Source organism: Lipotes vexillifer, unplaced genomic scaffold (assembly GCF_000442215.2).
Source record: "Lipotes vexillifer unplaced genomic scaffold, Lipotes_vexillifer_v1.1 scaffold356, whole genome shotgun sequence".
NCBI classification, from domain to species: domain Eukaryota; kingdom Metazoa; phylum Chordata; class Mammalia; order Artiodactyla; family Lipotidae; genus Lipotes; species Lipotes vexillifer.
The window spans coordinates 2,872,551-2,895,455 of record NW_006797342.1 but is presented as its reverse complement, the minus strand read 5'-3'; the positions used below and the strand labels follow the sequence as shown (position 1 = coordinate 2,895,455).

The 22,905-nt window shown below is 43.0% G+C and overlaps 1 non-coding gene across 1 annotated transcript; it reads left to right on the top strand.

The window, feature by feature from the left end:
• Positions 1-16,929: 16,929 nt before the first annotated feature.
• TRNAG-CCC (transfer RNA glycine (anticodon CCC)) lies at positions 16,930-17,002 on the top strand. The gene has a single exon. It is a non-coding gene; the product is annotated as a tRNA-Gly (tRNA).
• Positions 17,003-22,905: the final 5,903 nt, after the last annotated feature.

The following is a 22,905-nucleotide window of genomic DNA, read 5'->3' as shown; positions in this document are numbered from 1 at the left end:
CAGCAGGAAATTCTCGGAGAGCCTGCAGAAACCTACTCTCCCCATAACTGAGTTTTTCAGACTTTTAATTTATGAAAGTGGGTGTCAACGGTGTCTCACTGTGGTCTTCATGTACATTTCTCTGATCACCAGTGACAATGGACATTTCATCAAAAGTGTTTCCTCACCTGGGTTCTTTTTGTGACGTGCCTGCTCAATAAATCCCAGCTGCTGCTGCCGCTGCTGACCAGGGACCACACCTTTTTTTAAAATTTAATTTATTTATTTTTGGCTGCGTTGGGTCTTCCTTGCTAGGTGTGGCCTTTCTCTAGTTGCAGCGAGCGGGGGCTACTCTGTTGCAGTGCTCGGGCTTCTCACTGCGGTGGCTTCTCTTGTTGCAAAGCACGGGCTCTAGATGCCTGGGCTTCATTAGTTGCGGCACAACGGCTCAGTAGTTGTGGTGCACAGGCTTAGTTGCTCCGCGGCATGTGGGATCTTCCCAGACCAGGGCTCGAACCCATGTCCCCTGCATTGGCAGGTGGATTCTTAACTACTGCGCAACCAGGGAAGCCCCAGGGACCACACTTTGAGAACCACTGCCCATAAAAAAGATTCTCCTGTATGTTTCACTAAGAGTTTTAAAGTTTTGTTTTTGACCTTTATGTCCTTGACATTACCTCTGAAAGTTAAACATTTTTATACGTTGTTATCTCACCACACTTGGAATTTCCTGGGTGATAGGGACGTCTTTTGTTCTAAGCAGACAGCTCTTGGTGGGTTCCTTGATGGCTTCAAGTCACCAGAAAGACCACGCCGTGGTCAGAGGGTTGGAACTTTCAACTCCATCCTCTGTTCTCTGGGGAGGGGAGGGGGCTGGAGACTGAGGTAATAATCAGTCATGTCCACATGAGGAAACCTCCATCAAATACTTAAACGATGGAGTTCAGAGAGCTGTCAGGTTGTTGAACACGTGGAGGTGCTGGGAGGGTGGTGTGCCCAGAGAGGGCATGAAAATTCTGTGTTTTATTTTTTATATGGTAAATATCAATAGACATAACCCACATAAATAAAGATTCTTCAAGGTCTTCAATCATTTTAAAAAGTGCAGAGTCCTGAGGCCAAAATCTTAAGAACTGCTGACCTAGCAAAAATTATAGATCAACATAGGAACACATGTAACATCATATATTCAAACTATGTGCTTGTAACTCCAATTTACATTTTCCTGCAAATTATATTTTTTGAATAAAAATTTCTACCAGTCTATATATGATGTTTCTGTAAAACATGTTAGGGTTTCCCACAATGTTTGGTTTTGGGTAGATGAGTCTCTGTAGCCATTTCTTGCTTCCAAAATGAAGCATTTGTTTATTAGTGCCCAGGAGTGTACAGACGCCACAGAATCGCTTTCACATTGTCAGAACTGACATTCAGGAAGCCTGTACCAAGTAGTGTACACACAGCCATGACCGATCCCAACACTAACATTATCCCATTTACAGAGAAGGAAGCTGAGATTTCAAGTGATTAAGTACCTTGGCCACAGCCATGCAGACAGAAAGGGTGCAGCCAGGGCTCAGACCCCAGTCCAACGCCCACCCTGGGAAACCTAAGGCATCGTTCTCAAAGAGCGGTCCTTGGCAACAGCATCTCCTGGGAACTTGTCAGGACGGATGCACCTGCACCGCATCTGCAGAACGAGAACTGTGTGGGTGGAGCCCAGCACTCTGTGGTTTAGCAAGTGCCAGGTGACAGTGATGCACGCTCAGGTTTGAGACCACTGCTGAATGACGCCCCTCCCCCCGTGGAGCCGGCCATGTGTCTCCATTTCTGCTGCTCTGTGAGCTTCTCACCTCACCCTGTGAGGTCAACAGGCAGATCTTATGTTTATTTAATAAACGAAAAAAGAGAGGCTCAGGGAGTTTTAATGACTTGCCCAAAGTCATCTAGTTAGTTTTGGAACTGGAACTTGATCCCAAATCTTCGGTCTCTTAATCTGAAGCCACGAGTAGCACCAACAGGGAATCCAGGGGCAGTAAGGTCAGAGCAGTAGCCAGAGACCTCATTTTGCTGCCTTTAGTCAAGGGGGAGAGAACAAGCACGGGTCCCCTCCAGGGGTCTGGCCCATTGTAGCCAGACGCTCACTGTGATGGCAGCCCCTGGGGCTCCATGTCGTCCATAGGCCATTCACGGTGTGCCAGGATCCGCAGTGCATTCAGGACCTTAGTGCTCACACCCTGAGACCGTGAGTTACACTCATCACCACAGCAGTTAGACACACACAAAATCTGGATGCAGGTGTGTTTTACCATAGTGTCACCTTCCGATTTCCACCTCGTCACATTTCTCCGTCATCCATTAGCAAACAACCCCCGCGCCCACCGTGACACAAATGCCTGGGTGGGGGGAGCCTCGCCCTGGTGCAGGCAGCACCCAGGCGCCTGTTCTGTAGAGCATTTTAAAATGATAATAAAACCCAACCAAAATTTCCAAACACTGTCAGTGACAGATACTCCTCCCAGAAGAAAACCTCTCTTGTTGGTCTAGAAATGGTGTAGTTTCCCATTTTCACTACTAACCTTTTGTGAAAATGAATAAACAGGAACCTCATTCAAAACAACTGCAGCCTGAACAGGAAGAAAATTACCTTGCATCTCCAGCAGGAAGATGGTTGTGACTTTACTACCCAGCAGAAGGGAGGAAGAATTCCTCCTCGCCTGGCAACAGCCCAGCCAATGAGAAGCCACTACACTTCAAACTCCCAGTTTCCTCCAATGGGCTCTTAGTTCAGAAGAGCCCCTCCCAGTTCCCCTACTCCTCTATAAAATACGTTCCTCTCCTCTGTTCCTAGGGCTTGCCTCTAGTTCCCCACGGGTTGCAAGTTTTGAATTGCAATTCTTTACTGTTCCCAAATAAACGCGTTTTGCTGGTAAAATAACTGGCTGTTTTATTGTTTTAGGTCAACACGTTTCACAAACATTATATTTTACATGGAAGTTAATTCCAAGACCTCCCAGTTATACAGTTGGTTCCAATGCAAGCGCACTCAGCTATAAGTTCACGTGGTTCAGAAGTATAGATCTTGTTTCAGGCATGGCTCGGTCCAACCCCTGCGGCACTGTGTCCTCCTGCATTTAAAAAGTATATTGGAAGTAAAAAAAATGTGGGCTTCCCTGGTGGCGCAGTGATTGGGAGTCCGCCTGCTGATGTAGGGGACACGGGTTCGTGCCCCAGTCTGGAATGATCCCACATGCCGCGGAGCGGCTGGGCCCGTGGGCTGTGGCTGCTGGGCCTGCACGTCCGGAGCCTGTGCTCTGAGGCAGGAGAGACCGCAGCGGTGAGAGAGGCCCGCGTACCGCTAAAAAAAAAAAAAAAAGAAAAAAAAAAGATTGTAAGCCATGACTGTAAACACAAAGAAGTAGGACTTGAACTTCCATTACTTCACTTGTCATTCTATGTCAGCACTTATGTTTAAAATTTAAAACAATGAAAGAGAGCAGTGAGAACTACACGGTGAAGTGTTTTTGTTAAAGTGCAGATTTTAGTTTGTACATTAAAAATTTTACTAAAGTTGATAAATATCATTAAAATTGAAATTTATTCATCTTTTTGAATGTTAATTATTAGTTTTAAAAGAGTGAATTAAGAAACTAATGATTACCGGGACTTCCCTGGTGGTGCAGCTGTTAAGAATCCACCTGCCAGTGCGGGGGACAGGGGTTCGATCTCTGGTCTGGGAAGATCCCACACACCACAGAGCAAGTAAGCCCGTGCACCACAACTGCTGAGCCTGCGCTCTAGAGCCCGCGAGCCACAGCTACTGAGCCCACGTGCCGCAACTACTGAAGCCTGTGCTCTAGAGTCCGCATGCTGCAACTACTGAGCCCGTGTGCCGCAACTACTGAGCCTGTGCTCTAGAGCCCATGTGCCGCAATTACTGAAGCCCGCGCGCCTAGAGACTGCTCTGCAACGAGAGAAGCCACCGCAATGATAAGCCCACGCACCACAATGAAGAGCAGCCCCCGCTCGCCACTAGAGAAAGCCCGCGTGCAGCAACAAAGACCTAACACAGCCAAATAAATAAATAAATAAAGAGTTTATGTTTTTTTTTAAAAAGAAACTATTACTAATGATAATCACATGATTATAATCAGAAATACATCTGTCGACTAGAGGAGGGTGTTAAGATAATAACCCACCCTGGGCATCAGATGCCCTTGGGAGCCCCTGCCCACCACACTACTGGGTTTCTACTAGTTGTAGAAACAGTCCACCAGCCTGTCCCACAGCTTGAAGAGCAGTACAAAATGCGCCCCCTCCCTCTGTTGCCCAGAAAATATAGATCAAGTACTGAGCTAATGGCTTTTTAGCTGCAATCTTCCTGAGACAATGGACTTTTGTTATTTATTTAACCCATTTGCATGATGCCCTTGAAGATGGTCACCAAGGTCCACCTAACAGGTACCTGTAGATGAGAACAGTGGTAGCAACAGAGTGACACTGAGGATCATTTCTGCAAGGCTTCGTCAAGCAGGTTTCCTGACCTCAGTCCCATGGCAAGTGGGGGCCAGATTCCCTGAGTGTGGAATTGTGGGGGTCTTGGAGGGCGCTGGGTGTCAGCACACTTGGGGGCTGGCCTGGGTGGTGCAAGTGAGGAATTGCAGGTGCAACTCAGTCCCCCAATCCTGCTGCTCTCCTGTCCCTGAGCTATGAAGTTCACATATGTTGACTTCAAATTCCAGCTGCACGATTTCTAGCTGTATAAATTTGTTGAGCTGCTTAACGTCTCTGTTCTGTGCTTTGAAAAATGGAGATGACGGGGACTTCCCTGGTGGTCCAGTGGTTAAGAATCCGCCTTCCAATGCAGGGGACCCGGCTTCTGATCCCTGGTCGGGAAACTAAGATCCCACATGCCACAGGGCAACTAAGCCCTCACGCTGCAACTACTGAACCCATGTGCCACAACTAGAGAGCCTGCGCACTGCGAAGAACCCACACGCCACAACAAAAGATCCTGCATGCTGAAACGAAGATCCTGCGTGCCTCAACTAAGACCCGACACAGCCAAATAAGTAAGTAAAATAAAAATTAAAAAAGAAAAAAGAAATCCAAGGGCTTAGCAGATGAAGAATTCTCAACAGGGTGTCTGAGCTGAATGGTGAACCGCAGGGGTATTTTCACAAACACAGCAGGCCATATTCTGCTAAGTGCTTAGAGGATGAAGAAGGGCTACTAAAACTAGCCAACTTAGCACAGATTAAAAAAGAAAATTGGAGATGATGCCGCTGTGCTCGGTGGCTGTGCATATCCACTGACTGCACGTGCTCCTCTAACATGGCCGAAATACGGCATGTCCTCAATGGCACACCAATTCTTTTCATCCTGTGCATATTTCATGAAGATTAATGGGAAAGATGATGTTGCTTTCGATGAAATATATTGAAGATGAGCAAATTATCAGTTTATGATAAAAGTCAAAAGTGTAAATATTTCTATAATTTAAATAGCAATATATGAGCAATTACCTTCTGTCTACTGATAGGTCACCAATGTCTAAAGGTCACATACTGTTATATAGGAAGAGTGACCTTGAGACTTTCCAGAAGAAGCCAGTGACCTTGCTTCAATTAAATGCATAAGATTCTCACATTCATTTCAGGCTTGCACATTTATTTCACTCACATGCTTCTTACGCTAGCTGATAGATAATAATAATAAAAACCCTGCCAGCAATAAGTAGAGGGGAGAGAAAAACCTTCTGGTTAAACTCAATCCATTAATTCTTGATCAGACAGGCAGGTCCATAAATTCATTTTACCTTCAAGGACCTATTGGTAACTATTCTTCTGTCACTTTATTATTAACATTGGGAGGTGTGATTTGGAGGGGAAAGAATGACTTTGAAGTCCAGGCTTTCTCACCCAACAAACCTCTAGGCTTTCTGCCTCACAGAGCTGAGATAAAGCATTCCCAACACAGCATCCTTTTTCATGGGGACTTTTATACAATAAAGAAGTAACTTTTTAGGGACTTCCCTGGTGGCACAGTGGTTAAGAATCTGCCTGCCAATGCTAGGGGACACAGGTTCAATCCCTGGTCCGGGAAGATCCCACATGACACATGTGCCACAACTACTGAGTCTGAGCTCTGGAGCCCGTGAGCCACAGCTACTGAGCCTGCGTGCCTAGAGCCCGTGCACCACAAAAAAGAGTAGCCCCTGCTCGCCGCAACTAGAGAAAGCCTGCGTGCAGCAACAAAGACCCAGAGCAGCCATAAATAAATAAATAAAATAAATTAAAAAAAAAAAGAAGAAGTAACTTTTTTTTTTTTTTCCTTGCGTTATGCGGGCCTCTCACTGTTGTGGCCTCTCCCATTTGCGGAGCACAGGCTCCGGACGCGCAGGCTCAGTGGCCATGGCTCACGGGCCCACCCGCTCCGCGGCATGTGGGATCTTCCCGAAACGGGGCACGAACCCGCGTCTCCTGCATCGGCAGGCGGACTCTCAAGCACTGGGCCACCAGGGAAGCCCAAAGAAGTAACTTTTTAAAGGAGAACAGATCTTGCTTGTTTAACTGTGCTCCCTGCCCTGGCAGTATTCTGTCCTGGACCAGAACTACCCAGTGTAAAAAATTAATTGGCAGAATTAAATAGAGTTGGGGGAACAGAACGGGGAGCTCGCCTGCCCTGCAGCAATGGCAGAGCCCAACAGGAAGAAGGGCTCCCCTTCTCTCCAGGCAAGGACTTAGCCAATGAAAAGCCATAGACTGCCTGCCACAGCCCTCCCGCCTCCCTCTTCCTCTCCATAAAAGTGTCTTTCCCTCACCGTGCAGGCTTCCACGTGGCTCACCACCTCTCTGCTGATCCTGAATAAACCCATCTTTGCTGGAGAAATACCTGGCAGTCTATTTGTTTCAGGTCATCACTTTTCTTGACCTTACAGGGACTGGAGAAGACTCCCGACACCTCCGGGTGAGCAGACAGCGGTGGTACCCACATTGCCCCATTGTGCTCACTGCTTTTCTTGCTGACCCTGGAGTTTGAAGGTACATCTTTCTCCTGGATCCAAGCTCACGGCCTCTTTGTGTTTGAAGCTCTCCAGGCTCTATTCAGGATCTATTTAAGGGTTTCATCTCTCCAGTTAAGGCCTCGCTCTGTGTAAGAGTTTTCATTTGGCACTTCCGTCTAATCTTGAGGTCAGACTGTTTCAACAAAAGCTGGCTGAAAATGCTGTTGGCCCAATGCCTTTGGGAAGGGAAGCGGTGCTGGGTTTTCAGCCTTTGGCCTGTCCCTTCAGAAGGGCGGCCTCCTGACGATGGGCTGAAAAACAGACCTCAGCCGGGCTCCTCCAGGACCACGCTGTCTCCTTACGACTGGCTGGGACTGGCTCGCAAGCTGTTTGAATTGAGCCGTTTGTGCTGTAAACCATTTAAGCTGTTTGAAAATTGTTCTTTACTGTAGAGGAAAACCTCTAGGAAATGGAATCCCAGTTACCTAACTGAGTATTTTGAGGAACCCCCCGTACAGGGGCTCCAACTGGTTTTATGTTTAAAAACCGCGTGCCTCCCTCATGTGTGTTTCTAACTAAATGGACTGATCTGACCAAAGGCAGTCTAGAATGTCAATGGCCCTTATGGGAAACTTTTGAAATCCCAAACCTAATTTCCTCACAACCAAATTGGACTAAAATAGCTCAGAGTTTTCCAAAACTGAGTGGAAAGCTTATTTTAATTGGTATTTTGCGGCTTCCCAACATTATCATGGGTCTAAAATTGTCTCTCTGCAAAATAAGATTTTATGATCAATTGAGGCAACAGTGATTCGAGGAAGAGGAAGTGGCCCAGAAGCCTCAGGCTCCTCTTCTTGGCTTCTTGGTCTCAGGCTCCCCTCTGGCACCATCTCGAGTCTCTCCCTTGGCCCTCCTCGTGGCCACACTGCCTGCCTCCACCTCCCTCCTTCCCTTCTGTGCCACCTACCCTCATCTACACCCTCAGTTCCCTCACACTAGTTCTCTCCTCGAACTTTTCTTTTGCTCTGAAACTCTCCCCACCTGCTCTCCTCTGAACTTGTCAGAAAACGTCCTTGGAAATTAAGCCTTTTGAGCAACCAAAGTCTAAACCCTTAATTTCATATGCTCCCTGGACTGAGGCTGAACTGGGAGCCAGAGTCAAAGCTTTCCCAGAGTCACTGAAGATTCTCACAGATTTGCTGAGGAATTCAATATAGTCGTTCAAATTTATCAACCTGGTTCCTCTGACTTATATCAGCTGCTTCATAGGCTCATTGGTGAAGGCCAGCCCAGCATTGCATGAAAACTGCTGATTGGGAAAATCCTGACAGGTCTCTAGAATTACAACTGAGATATCAGCCCACTAACTGAGATGATCTGGCTCGAGCAATCACTAGGCAACTTCACTGAGCAATTCCTAGGGCTTTTCCAAAGCCTATTAATTGGAACAAAATTCAGGCTTGCACAAAAAAATCTGATAAATCTGTTCATGAATATTACAATCAACTTCAGATTGTTTTATTTATTTATTTGTTTATTTTATTTTTGGCTGCGTTGGGTCTTTGTTGCTGCGTGTGGGCTTTCTCTAGTTGTGGCGAGCAGGGGCTACTCGTTGTTGCTGTGCACAGGCTTCTCATTGCGGTGGCTTCTCTTGTTGTGGAGCACGGGCTCTAGGTGCACAGGCTTCAGTAGTTGTGGCGCACGGGTTTAGGTGTTCTGCAGCATGTGGGATCTTCCCGGACCAGGGCTCGAACCTGTGTTGCCTGCATTGGCAGGCAGATTCTTAACCACTGAACCACCAGGGAAGCCCCTCAGTTTTTTGTTTTTTTTGTTTTTTTAATTCTGGTTTTCCTTCAGATCTTGATTCCACCTGGGTAGCTTTAGCTCTATGTTGATTAATGGGCTGAACTGGGATTTTCCCCTTCTAGTAAAAAGCACCAGGATGGGATGGGGAACCATGCCCACTCCAGACTTAGTTACTCTGCAGACCAGCTCTCTCACACTAGGTGAGTCAAGTCCAAGCAAGACCCCAAAATTCTTCATCTTCAACTTCAGCAAATGAAGACTCCTTAACAAAACCAAATACTCCTAGTTTCTGCTATTGCAAAGATCCAGGACATTGGAAAGGAGACTGTTACAAATTTAAGCATTTTAGGTATCTCCAGTCTTTCTGACATCTTCCCACTTCTTAGTGGTGGGCTCTGAGGAACTGTGGGGGCTCTTCCCATTCCTCCATCTTAATCAGCTTGGAGAAACATTTCTGCAGATTTGGGATGAATTACTTCTAGTCCTAAAGGACACTGGACCCACATGCTCAGTGCTCAACTTCACTACTTAAACAGCCCCTGCCTCGGAGCACTAAAACAGTTCAAATAGTGGAATCTCTAATGAACCTCAAGAGGTTCCTGTGTCTGAATCTATTCCCTTTCGTTCAGACCCTTTGAGAAATATGTACCCTTTCAGCCTTGGTTCCTCCGCTCCTATCTATTATGTGGAGACTTCTTAAAGAAGTATCATGCCAGAATTTCTTTCTCTCAAAAGGGGGGAATAATTCTAGAGCTTGACAGTAGTCATCACAGTAACTAATCAGGAGAATTAACTGACACTTTGACATCTTTCATTTGCTCCTCTCTGATGAGCTGACCCTGAAAACACTGATCGTTTGTCCTATTGAATCAGCTACCAACCTCATTATGGGCAAAATCTCCAACTGATGTTGGCAAAACTCACAGAGACTGTCATCAAAATAGATCCCTCAAAAAACTCTTCCCAGAATTGATCAATATTCTAAGTAAAGAAGCCCTTTGAGGCATAAAGCGAGAAGTAATTACAAATCTCAAGACTTCATTATCCCTTGTATTGGTCCTTGGAACACTCCCTAAGGCCCAGGGTGGAGGTTTGTCTAGGACCTCCAGGCAATAGACAACACTGTTATCCTTCCACATCCTGTTGTTCCTAACCCTCATACATCCATTCCCACCAGAATTAAATCCTTTATGTAACTGATTTATGCAGTGTGTCAACTAAAAAATTTCACAACCTAAAAATTGAGAGTTATGTTTTATTTGGCGGACATACTGAGGACTTTAAGCCCAGGAGGCAGCATCTCAAGTAACCCTGAGAGAACTGCTCCAAGGAGGTGAGGGGGGAGCTAGGATATACAGGAGTTTTGCAACAAAAGATTACTGATAATAAAAGAAAACCATATCTCAAGTTAAGGAATTTAGCACTTTTTCTATGCATGGGAAGATGCAAGAGTCTGGGCTCACTGACATCATTCCTTTGATATCCACCTTAGCTACCTCAGCTACCTGGGGCCAGTATCCTCTGTTTTCACATGCTGAGTTTCACCTTCCGGGTGGCTGCAGTCTGATGGCTGCTAGATGGCAGGTATTCTTTGTTTCCTCCCGAGTTCCCTCAGGGCTCACTGCTCACCTTCACTGCTCACCTTCAGAGGTGGCTGCAATCGCTGATGACTGTGACATCATTTGTTTACTGATAGAGCAGTCAATATTTTATTTCTCACGTGCATTCTTTAGTATTCTGGTCGATGAAACAGGCCAATACCTTTTCCCCTTCACTTGGAAGAAAAACAACTCACCTGGACAGTAATGACTCAGGGTTTTACTGAGAGTCCTTATTTCTCACAAATCCTGAACGCTGATCTGGATGATATAAAATAAAGCTCCCTAAAGGTTCTACTTTGTTGCAATATGTAGATTTGCTTCTTTGCTCTCCTTTTCAAGCCTCTTCACAGGAAGATAGAATCTACTTGCCATAAAGGGATATAAGACTGCCAAAGAAAAATGGCAGTTTTCCCAAACCCAGGTTCGACACTTAGGGCATCTGATATCAGAGCAAAGACTACACTTAGATTCAGACAGGTTTCATGGTGTCATAAGTTAACCAGATGAGAGGTTTTCTTGGGCCAGCTAGTTACTGAAATGGGATTCCATATTTCTCTCTTATGGCCAAACTTCTATGTTTTACTGAACAATAACAACCCTGACCCAATTTTATGGGAAAAACCAGATGACATGGTCTTCAAGGCCATGAAGAAAAGTTTGCAGAACCCACCTGCCCATGGGCATCACAGTTATGAGATTCCCCCCCCCTTTCCTTTTTCTACATGAAAAGGAAGGGGAGAAACTAGCAGTGCAGCCAAGATGGTGGGGCAGGAAGGCCCTGAGCTCACCTCCTCCCAAAGGAGGAGCAAAATCACAACTATTTACAGAGAAACTGTCAACGAGAATGACCTGAAGACTAGCACAAAAGATTTATTTTAAAGAAATAAAGAAGGAGCCAGAGTGAGACCAGTAGGAGGAGTGGAGATGTGTCACAGTCAAGACCCACACTCCTGGGTAGACATCTACAAAAAGGAGGATACTCCCAATCACAGAGGTTCTCTCCAAGGAGCGAGGGGTCCAAGCCTGGCATCAGCCTCCCCAGCCTGGGGCCCTGCAGCGGGGCCCCAAACATCTGGCTTTGAAGGCCAGCAGGGCTCGTGTACAGGAGAGCCAGAGGGCTATAGGAAACAGAGGATCGACTCTTAAAGGGCACACACAAAATCTCACATGCTACGAGCCCCAGAACAGAGGCAGTAGTTTGAAAGGAGTCTGGGTTAAAGCCACTTGCTGCTGATCTTGGAGAGCCTCCCAGAGAGGCAAGAGGCAACCGAGACTCCCCCTGTAGACACAGATGCTGGTGGCAGCCATTTTGGGGCACCCATTCTACCACAAGGACACTAGTGCTGACAAGAGCCACTTTGGAGTCCTTCCTCTAGCCTATTAGCAACAGAGGCTTGCCCACCCACCAGCGGGCCAGCATCAGTCCTGGGATCCTCTGAGCCCTACAAGCAGGAACCCCAGGACCTAGCCCCACCCACCAGTGGGATGGCACCAGCCTGAGGACCCCCAATCCCCAAAGTCAGCTGTGACAGGACCAGGCCCCATCCACCAGCAGATCAGCAGCCTCTGCATGAGGCAGGGCTACGGGGCAGGGGTAGCCCTACCTACCAGTGTGCTGACAATGGTCAGCCCTACTACAACAAAAGGGCCCACACAGCCCACAGAGGAGGCACCCCTCGAGCATATAGCTCTAGTGAACAGAGGGGAGGGTCCTATAGGAAGGGTCCCTATAGGACGTCTCCTTCATAAGGCTACTTTTCCAAGATTGGGAAATGTAACAGACATACCGACTACATGGAAATAAAAGTACAGAATTAGGCAAAATGAGGTGACAGAGGAATATGATCCAAACAAAGGAACAAGGTCAATCCCCAGAATAAAAGCTAAGTGAAGTGGGGATAACCAATCTACCTGATAATGGTTCAGGTAATGATCATAAAGATCCTCAAAGAACTTGGGAGAAGAATGGATGAACACTGTGATAAGTTTAACAAGGAGTTAAAATAAGGGAATGAAACAGAGCTGAAGAATACAATATCTAAAATTAAAAATACGTTAGAAGGAAACAACAGTAGATTAGATGATACAGAGGAATGGCTCAGCAAACTGGAAGACAGAGAGGTGGAAACCAACTAAACTGAACATGAAAAAGAAAAAAGAATTCTAAAAAATGAGGACAGTTTAAGAGACCCCTGGGACAACATCAAGCATATAACATTTGCATTACAGGGATGCCAGAAAAGGGGGCAGAGAGCTTATTTGAAGAGATAATAGCTGAAAACTTCCCTAGCTTGGGAAAAGAAATAGACATCCAGGTCCAGGAAGTACAGAGATTTCCAAACAGGATCAACCCAAAGAGGACCACATCAAGACACATTGTGATTAAAATGGCAAAAAATAAAGATAAAAAGAGAATCTTAAAAGCAGAAAGGGAAAAGCAACTAGTTATGTACAAGGGAACTCTCATAAGACCATCAGCTGACCCTTCAGCAGACACTTTGCAGGCAAGAAGGGAGTGGCATGATATATTTAAAGTGATGAAAGGAACAAAAACAAGAATACCAGGCAAAGTTATCATTAAGATTTGAAGAATAGATAAAGAGTCTTATAGACAGGAAAAAGCTAAAAGAGTTTAGCTTAACACCAAGCTGGCTTCACAAGAAATGTTAAAGGGGCTTCACTATATACAGCTATACATAAATCTATTGGTAACAACAAACCAAAAATCTACAATAGATACACATGCAAGAAAAGAGAAAAGGAGCCAAATATAACACTAAAAATAGTTATTAAATCACAAAGAGAGCAAAAGTAGAGAAAAAGAACAAAAAATAACTACAAAACAATAAAACAATAAAATGGCAATAAGTTCATACTTATTAATAACTACTTTAAATGTAAATGGATTATATGCTCCAATCAAAAGAGATAGGGCCGCTGAATGGATACAAAAACAAGACTCATTTATATGCTGTCTGCAAGAGACTCACTTCAGATCTAAAGACACATACAGACTGAAAGTGAGGGGATGGAAAAAGGTATTCCATGCAACTGGAAATAAAATAAAAGCAGGAGAAGCAACACTTCAAATCAGACAAAATAGACTTTAACAAAGGCTGTAACAAGAGTCAGAGAAGGACATTACATAATGACAAATGGATCAATCCAACATGGGAATATAACAAATGTAAATAAATATGCACCCAACATAGGAGCACCTAAATACATAAAGCAAATATTAACAAACATAAATGGAGAAATTAACAGTAACACAATAATAGTAGGGTACTTTAACCCCACTTACATAAATGAACAAATTATCCAGACAGAAAATCAACAGGGAAACACTGGCTATAAGCAACACATTAGACCAGGTGAAGATATATAGGTAGAATTTCCTCCCAAAGCAGCAGAATACACATTCTTTTCAAGTGCACTTGGAACATTCTCCAGGATAGATCATGTGTAGGCCACGAAACTAGTCTCAATAAATTTAAGAGGACTGAAATCATATCAAGTATCTTTTCTGACCCAAATTGTATGAAACTAGAAATCAACCACAAGGAAAAACCTGGAAAAACTCACACACAGAGGCTACACAATATGCTATTAAGAACCAATTGTCACTGAAGAAATCAATGAGGACAAATGAAAATGTGAACCCAACAATCCAAAATCTATGGGATGCAGCAAAAGCAGTTCTAAGAGGGAAGTTTATAATGATACAAGCCTACCTCAGGAAACTAGAAAAATCTCAAAGGAACAACCAGAACTTACATGTAAAGTAACTAGAAAAGGAAGAATAAACAAACCCAAAGTTAGTAGAAGGAAAGAAATAATAAAGATCAGAGCAGAAATAGATGAAATAGAGACTAAAAAAAAGAGAAAAGGTTAATGAAACTAAGAGGTGGTTTCTTGAAAATATAAGCAAAATTGATAAACCTTTGGACAGACTTACCAAGAAATAAAAAAGAGACCCCCCTCCCAAAATAAAATTAGAAATGAAAGAGGAGAGGTTACAACCAACAACACAGAAATACAAAGAATCATGAGGTTACTGTGAACAATCATATGCCAATAAAATGGACAACCTAGAAGAAATTGATAAAATCCAAGAAACATATAATCTCCAAAGATCGAATCAGAAGAAATAGAAAATATGAACAGACCAATGACTAGTAATGAAGTTGAATCAGTAATCAAAAAACTCCCAACAAACATAAGGCCAGGGCCAGAGGGCTTCACAGATGAATTATACCAAACATTTAACCAAGTTAACACTTATCTTCTTGAAACCATTCAAAAAAATTGAAGAGAGGGCTTCCCTGGTGGCGCAGTGGTTGGGAGTCCGCCTGCCGATTCAGGGGACACGGGTTCGTGCCCTGGTGCGGGAGGATCCCACATGCCGTGGAGCGGCTAGTACCGTGAGCCATGGCCGCTGAGCCTGCGCGTCCAGAGCCTGTGCTCCGCAACGGGAGAGGCCACAACAGTGAGAGGCCCGCGCCCCACAAAAAAAAAAAAAAAAAAATTGAAGAGGAAGGAAGGCTTCCAAACTCATTCTACAAGGCCAGTCTCACTCTGATAACAAAACCAGACAAAGACACTGCAAAAAAAGAAAACTACGGGTCAGTATCACTGATGAACATTGATTTTAAAAAAGCCCTTACAAAATATTAGCAAAGCAAATTCAACAAAACATTAAAACAATCATATATCATGATCAAGCAGGATTTATCCCAGGGATGCAAGGATGGTTCAATATCTGCAAATTAATCAATATGATATGCCACATTAATGAATTGAAGAAAAATCACATGATCATCTCAATAGATGCATGAAAAGCTTTTGACAAAATCCACATCCATTTATGATAAAAATTCTCAACAAAGTGGGCAGAGAGGGAACATACCTCAACATAATAAAGTCCATATATGATAAACTCACAGCTAACATCATACTCAAGGGTGAAAAGCTGAAAGCATTTCCTCTAAGATCAGGAAAAGACAAGGATGCCCACTCTCACCACTTTTATCCAACATAATATTGGAAGCCCTAGGCACAGCCATCACAGAAGAAAAAGAAATAGAAGGATTTTAAATTGGAAAGGAAGAAGTAACTGTCATTGTTTGCAGATGACATCATATTATACATAGAAAATCCTAAAGACACCACCAAAAAACCACTGAAACTCATTAGTGAATTCAGTAAAGTTGCAGGATACAATATTAATATACAGAAATCTGTTGTGTTTCTATACAATAACAACAAACTATCAAATAAAATTAAGAAAACAATCTCATTTTACAATCTTATCAAAAAGTATAAAATACCTAGAGTAAATCTAAGAAAGTAAATGTCTGTGCTTGGAAAACTATAAGACATTGATGAAAGAAGCTGAAGATGACACAAACAAATGGAAAGATATGCTGTGCTCATGGCTTGAAAGAATTAATATTGTTAAATTGTCCATACTACCCAAGGCAATCTACAAGTTCATTGCAATCCCTATCAAAATACCACTGGCATTTTTCACAGAACTAGAAGAAACAATTCTAAAATTTGTATGGAAATACAAAGACACTGAATAGCCAAAACAATCTTATGAAAGAAGAGCAAAACTGGAGGTATCATGCTCCCTGATTTCAAGCTATACTATAAAGATACAGTAATCAAAATAGGATGCTACTGGCACAAATTCAGACACATAGATCAATGGAACAGAACAAAGAGCCCAGAAATAAACCCACACTTATATGGTCAATGACTCTATGACAGATGAGGCAAGAATATACAATGTGGAAAAGACAGCCTCAAGACCCAAGTTTGGTTCAGTAAAAGAAGCAACTTAATTGTCCACTGGTAGATGAATGAATAAAGAATATGTGGTATATATAAACTTGATTCTCTGGAAGCTAGGGGAAAACACCTTGCTGGTATTTCTGCAATGAATGCTGCCCTTAAAGGGGCCAACAGCAGCCAAACCTCTGTCATGGTCCAAAGTGATATTTCCCCAAATGATAATTTAGGAAAACTGGCTAGAGAGGCCCAACAATTGGCTTCAGAAAAGGAAAAACAAGATAGGAAATTCAACAATTATTGATTTGATAAAAAGATACAGTTCTGGTTTGGAGCAAATAACAACCTAGTTCTACCAGAGACTCTAAAATTCCCATTCCTGGGACTACCCTGGCAGTCCAGTGATTAAGACTCTGACTTCCACAGTAGGAGGCACAGGCTCCATCCCTGGTCAGGGAAATAATATCCCACATGCTGTGCGGCACAGCCAAAAAAAAAAAAAAAATCCCATTCCTCACCATTGTACATGCATTTAGCCATTGGTATACTGACAAAATGATAGATGTTAGATGGTAGCTAAATGAACCCATTAAAGAATTTTGGAGATTGAGTTGTTGAAGTTCTTTCCATTAACTGGAGATAAAATAAACTCTTGTGTCTTCTGTCTAGCTGAAAACTACCCTGTTCTATGACCTTAGAACTATTAGTTGTTAGGATGTCAAGATTCCCAAAGTGGGGACTTCCCTGGTGGTCCAGTGGGTAAGACTCTGCACTCCCAATGCAGGGGGCCTGGGTTCGATCCCTGGTTGGGGAACTAGATCCCACATGCATGCTGCAACTAAGAGTCCACATGCCGCAACCCTAAAGACCCTGCATGCCATTACGAAGATCCCGCGTCCCACAACTAAGACCCGGCGCAGCCAAAATGCATAAACAAACAAATAAATATTTTTTAAAAAGATCCTCAAAGTGAAAACAATCTCAAATGATTGACCTAAACACTCTATCAGAGAAATTTCAATACACACCAGAATGAGACATAACGTGGAACAAAGCAAACAAACTGCAAATCCTACTAGAAAGTTTTTGAGTTTTATTAAGCAATTGTGAAATTAAGTTCCCCCAAAACTGAGTTCCCATGCTGAGTTTATGATTAACCTCTTTATTTAAAACTGTATCCTCTTTCTTGTCCCATCTCCTGCTCCCCTCAGGATGAAAAAGAGTCAAAGAAAAGGGGGAACTGAAACCAAGCAGGCCCAGTAGAGGCCTTCCCAGTGACAGACCTGTTTGTGTCCTCGCTTATTATTAATTGGGAAAAGAGGCTACGGAAATACACTGTGACCTCCTAGGCTCCTATGTGTGGAACAAAGAACAGGCCCTAGCAGTTAATATTTGGGGAAGTAAAGAATGCAGAAACAAAGATAGGACAGTCAGGCAGGAGAACATCCATAACTTAAAAAATATATCAGTCACAAGAACTCCCAGTTCTGTTTCAAAAGTAAAGATAAGCCTGATGCACATTCTTAAGTTGTTTTGCAGATACTGAAGCCCCAACCAGGTGGAGGAAGTTGACTGCGTGCTGACCACCGGCATGCATGCTGACTGCCGGCATGCAGCCCCAAGATCGAATGGAACCAGAAAGTTGATGATGATGACTCCTAAAATGCCACCCTATTACCTCACCACCAACCAATCAAAAGGACATGCATGAGTCGATTATGCATCCCTTAACCCTCTCCCTCACCCTGTCTTTAAATCCTTTCCCTGAAAGCCATCAGGGAGTTTGGTTCTTTCGAGCATGAGCCACCCATTCTCCTTGCTTGGTGTCTGCAATAAATGCTGTACTTTCCTTCACCACAACCAGGGGTCAGTAAATTGGCTTTGCTGCATGCAGCTGAGAGGACCCAAGTTTGGTTCAGTAACAATTGTATGATTTATATTAATATTGAATTGTTATTTTTTTTTAATTTATTTTATTTATTTTTGGCTGTGTTGGGTCTTTGTTCTGTGCACAGACTTTCTTTAGTTGTGGTGAGTAGGGGCTACTCTTCGTTGCAGTACACGGGCTTCTCATTGTGGTGGCTTCTCTTGTTGCAGAGCACGGGCTCTAGGGGTGCGGGCTTCAGTAGTTGTAGTACATGGGTTCAGTAGTTGTGGTTCATGGGCTCTAGAGCGCAGGCTCAGTAGTTGTGGCGCACACAGCATGTGGGATCTTCCCAGACCAGGGCTTGAACCTGTGTCCCCTGCATTGGCAGGCGGATTCTTAACCACTGCACCACCAGGGAAGCCCTGAACTGTTATTTTGAATTTGTTCTCTCATACTGCCAGATAAAGCAAGTAAGTAATTGTATTTACATGTTTAGGTAAATTGTGCTTTCACGTTTAAGTTGTTTATTATAAAAGGAGATACAATTATATAGTCAAGGATATTAAAAGGAACTGTTCTGTTAGAGCTGGGCTGGAAATATCAATATGAACTCATGGCTTTATATGAAAAAAACTATCGTAAAAATGCATCTTTTCTAGCCCTGTCTACTGAAGTGGTGTAAGAGGACCTCCATGATGCACCCTAGTACTGAAATTCCAGCCTCCAATATCACTTTTTAATAAAAGGAATCAAGGCTTTTTGGAGAAAAGGCTAATCCCATGTCTGAGACAGAATAGTACAAAATGAGCCTGGAACACCTCCTTATGCCAGAAAGTGAGAAGATGCTTAGAGATTAATGGCGATCACAGGACACAGGAACTGATTTAAAAGGGGCTCCTTCTGGCCCAAACTGAGGAAGACAACTTCAACATTGAAGGAGAATAGTGGCTGAGGTTGGTTGTTATAAAGTGAATATGAGTCAGAAGTCCATGATGATACACCAGAAAAAGGTTAACAAAGTATCTTACAAGCCAGAGAATAAGACACATCATATTTCTCCTGAGGCTTGTTACTCAATCACCGTATTACCAACTTATTTATTGTACAGTTAAAGAATAAAGAAACTAGCAAATGCATAAAAGCCAGTTAGCAGGTATTTTCTAACATAAATATCATTAGAATAAGTTGTGACTGTGAGACTAAAAGCACCTGTTTTTTTAAATTTTATTTTTTTATACCGCAGGTTCTTATAAGTTCTCTAGTTTATACATATTAGCGTATATATGTCAATCCCAATCTCCCAGTTCACCCCCCCCCACCATGGTTTTCCCCGCTTGGTGTCTATACGTTTATTCTCTACATGTGTCTCTATCTCTGCCTTGCAAACCGACTCATCTGTACCATCTTTCTAGATTCCACATATATGCATTAATCTACAATATTTGTTTTCTCTTTCTGATTTACTCCACAATGTATGACAGTCTCTAGGTCCATCCACGTCTCTACAAATGACACAATTTCATTCCTTCTTATGGCTGAGTAATATTCCATTATAATATGTCCCACATCTTCTTTGTTCATTAGTCTGTTGATGGACACTTATGTTGCTTCCATGACCTGGCTATTGTAAACAGTGCTGCAATGAACACTGGGGGGCATGCGTCTTTTTAAATTATGGTTTTCTCTGGGTATATGCTCAGTAGTGGGATTGCTGGGTCATATGGTAATTCTACTGTTAGTTTTTTTTGTTTGTTTTTGTTTTTTGTTTTGCTGTATGCGGGCCTCTCACTGCCGTGGCCTTCTCCCGTTGCGGAGCACAGGCTCCGGACGCACAGGCTCAGCAGCCATGGCTCATGGGCCCAGCTGCTCCATGGCATGTGGGATCTTCCCAGACCGGGTCACGAACCCATGTCCCCTGCATCAGCAGGCGGACTCTCTACCACTGCGCCACCAGGGAAGCCCTATTTTTAGTTTTTTTAAAAAATAAATTTATTTTATTTATTTATTTTTGGCTGCATTGGGTCTTTGTTGCAGTGTGCGGGCTCCTCATTGTGGTGGTTTCTCTTGTTGTGGAGCACAGGCTCTAGAAGCGCAGCCTTCAGTAGTTGTCGGGCATGGGCTCAGTAATTGTGGTACACAGGCTCAGTAGTTGTAGCTCACAGGCTCTAGAGCACAGGCTCAGTAGTTGTGGCGCATGGGCTTAGTTGCTCTGTGGCATGTGGGATCTTCCTAGACCAACGCTCAAACACATGTCCCCTGCATTGGCAGGTGTATTCTCAACCACTGCGCCACCAGGGAAGCCCTATTTTTAGTTTTTTAAGGAATCTCCATACTGTTCTCCATAGTGGCTGTATCAATTTACATTCCCACTAACAGTACAAGAGGGTTCCCTTTTCTCCACATCCTCTCCAGCATTTGTTGCTTGTAGATTTTCTGATGATGCCCACTCTATCGAGTGTGAGGTGATACCTCATTGTAGTTTTGATTTGCATTTCTCTAATAATTAGTGATGTTGAGCAGCTTTTCATGTGCCTCTTGGCCATCTGTATGTCTTCTTTGGAGAAATGTCTATTTAGGTCTTCTGCCCATTTTTGGATTCGGTTGTTTGTTTTTTCAATATTGAGCTGAATGAGCTGTTTATATATTTTGGAGATTAATCCTTTGTCCATTGATTTATTTGCAAATATTTTTTACCATTCTGAGGGTTGTCTTTTCATCTTGTTTATAGTTTCCTTTGCTGTGCAAAAGCTTTTAAGTTTCATTAGGTCCCATTTGTTTATTTTTGTTTTTATTTCCATTACTTTAGGAGGTGGCTCAAAAAAGATCTTGCTTCAGTTTATGTCAAATAATGTTCTTCCTATGTTTTCATTTAAGAGTTTTATAGTGTCTGGTCTTACATTTAGGTCTTTAATCAATTTGGAGTTTATTTTTGTGTATGGTGTTAGGGACGGTTCTAATTTCATTCTTTTACATGTAGCTCTCCAGTTTTCCCAGCACCACTTATTAAAGAGACTGTCTTTTCTCCATTGTATATCCTTGCTTTCTTTGTCATAGATTAGTTGACCATAGGTGTGTGGGTTTATCTCTGGGCTTTCTATCCTGTTCCATTTATCTGTATTTCTGTTTTTGTGCCAGTACCATATTGTCTTGATTACTGTAGTTTTGTAGTATAGTCTGAAGTCAGGGAGTCAGATTCCTCCAGCTCCGTTTTTTCCCCTTCAAGATTGCTTTGGCTATTCAGGGTCTTTTGTGTCTCCATACAAATTTTAAGATTTTTTTGTTCTAGTTCTGTAAAAAATACCATTGGTAATTCGATAGGGATTGCATTGAATTGGTAGATTGCTTTGGGTAGAATAGTCATTTCACAATATTGATTCTTCCAATCCAAGAACATGGCATATCTCTCCATCTGTTTGTGTCATCTTTGATTTCTTTCATCAGTGTTTTATAGTTTTCTGAGTACAGGTCTTTTACCTCCTTATGTAGGTTTATTTCTAGGTATTTTATTCTTCTTGTTGCAATGGTGAATGGGATTGTTGCCTTAATTTCTCTTTCTGACCTTTCGTCATTAGTGTATAGGAATGCAAGAGATTTCTGTGCATTAATTTTGTATCCTGCAACTTTACCAAATTCATTGATTAGCTCTAGTAGTTTTCTGGTGGCATCTTTAGGATTCTCTATGTATAGTATCATGTCATCAGCAAACAGTGGCAGTTTTACTTCTTCTTTTCCAATTTGTATTGCTTTTATTTCTTTTTCTTCTCTGATTGCTGTGGCTAGGACTTCCAAAACTATGTTGAATAATAGTGGTGAGAGTGGACATCCTTGTCTTGTTCCTGATCTTAGAGGAAATGCTTTCAGTTTTTCACCATTGAGAATGATGTTTGCTGTGGGTTTGTCATGTATGGCCTTTATTATGTTGAGGTAGGTTCCCTCTATGCCCACTTTCTGAAGAGTTTTTTGTCAAAATGGGTGTTGAATTTTGTCTTATTCTTCAATTTGTTGATATGGTGTATCACATTGATTGACTTGCATATATTGAAGAATCCTTGCATCCCTGGGATAAATCCCACTTGATCATGGTGTATGATCCTTTGAATGTGTTGTTGGATTCTGTTTGCTAGTATTTTGTTGAGGATTTTTGCATCTATGTTCATCAGTAATATTGGTCTGTAATTTTCTTTTTTTGTAGCATCTTTGTCTGGTTTTGGTATCAGGGTGATGGTGGCCTTGTAGAATGAGTTTGGGAGTGTTCCTTCCTCTGCAATTGTTTGGAAGAGTTTGCGAAGGATGGGTGTTAGCTCTTCTCTAAATGTTTGACAGAGTTCACCTGTGAAGCCATCTGGTCCTGGACTTCTGTTTGTTGGAAGATTTTTTATTTTTTTGTTGTGGTATGCGGGCCTCTCACTGTTGTGGCCTCTCCCGTTGTGGAGCACAGGCTCCGGACGTGCAGGCTCAGCAGCCATGGCTCACGGGCCTAGCCGCTCTGCGGCACATGGGATCTTCCTGGACTGACGCATGAACCCGTGTCCCCTGCATCGGCAGGTGGACTCTCAACCACTGCGCCACCAGGGAAGCCGTGTTGGAAGATTTTTAATCACAGTTTCAATTTCATTACTTGTGATTGGTCTGTTCATATTTTCTATTTCTTCCTGGTTCAGTTTTGGAAGGTTGTACCTTTCTAAGAATTTGGCCATTTTTTCCAGGTTGTCCATTTTATTGACATAGAGTTGCTTGTAGTAGTCTCTTAGGATGCTTTGTATTTCTGTGGTGTCCATTGTAACTTCTCCTTTTTCGTTTCTAATTTTATTGATTTGAGTCCTCTCCCTCTTTTTTTGATGAGTCTGACT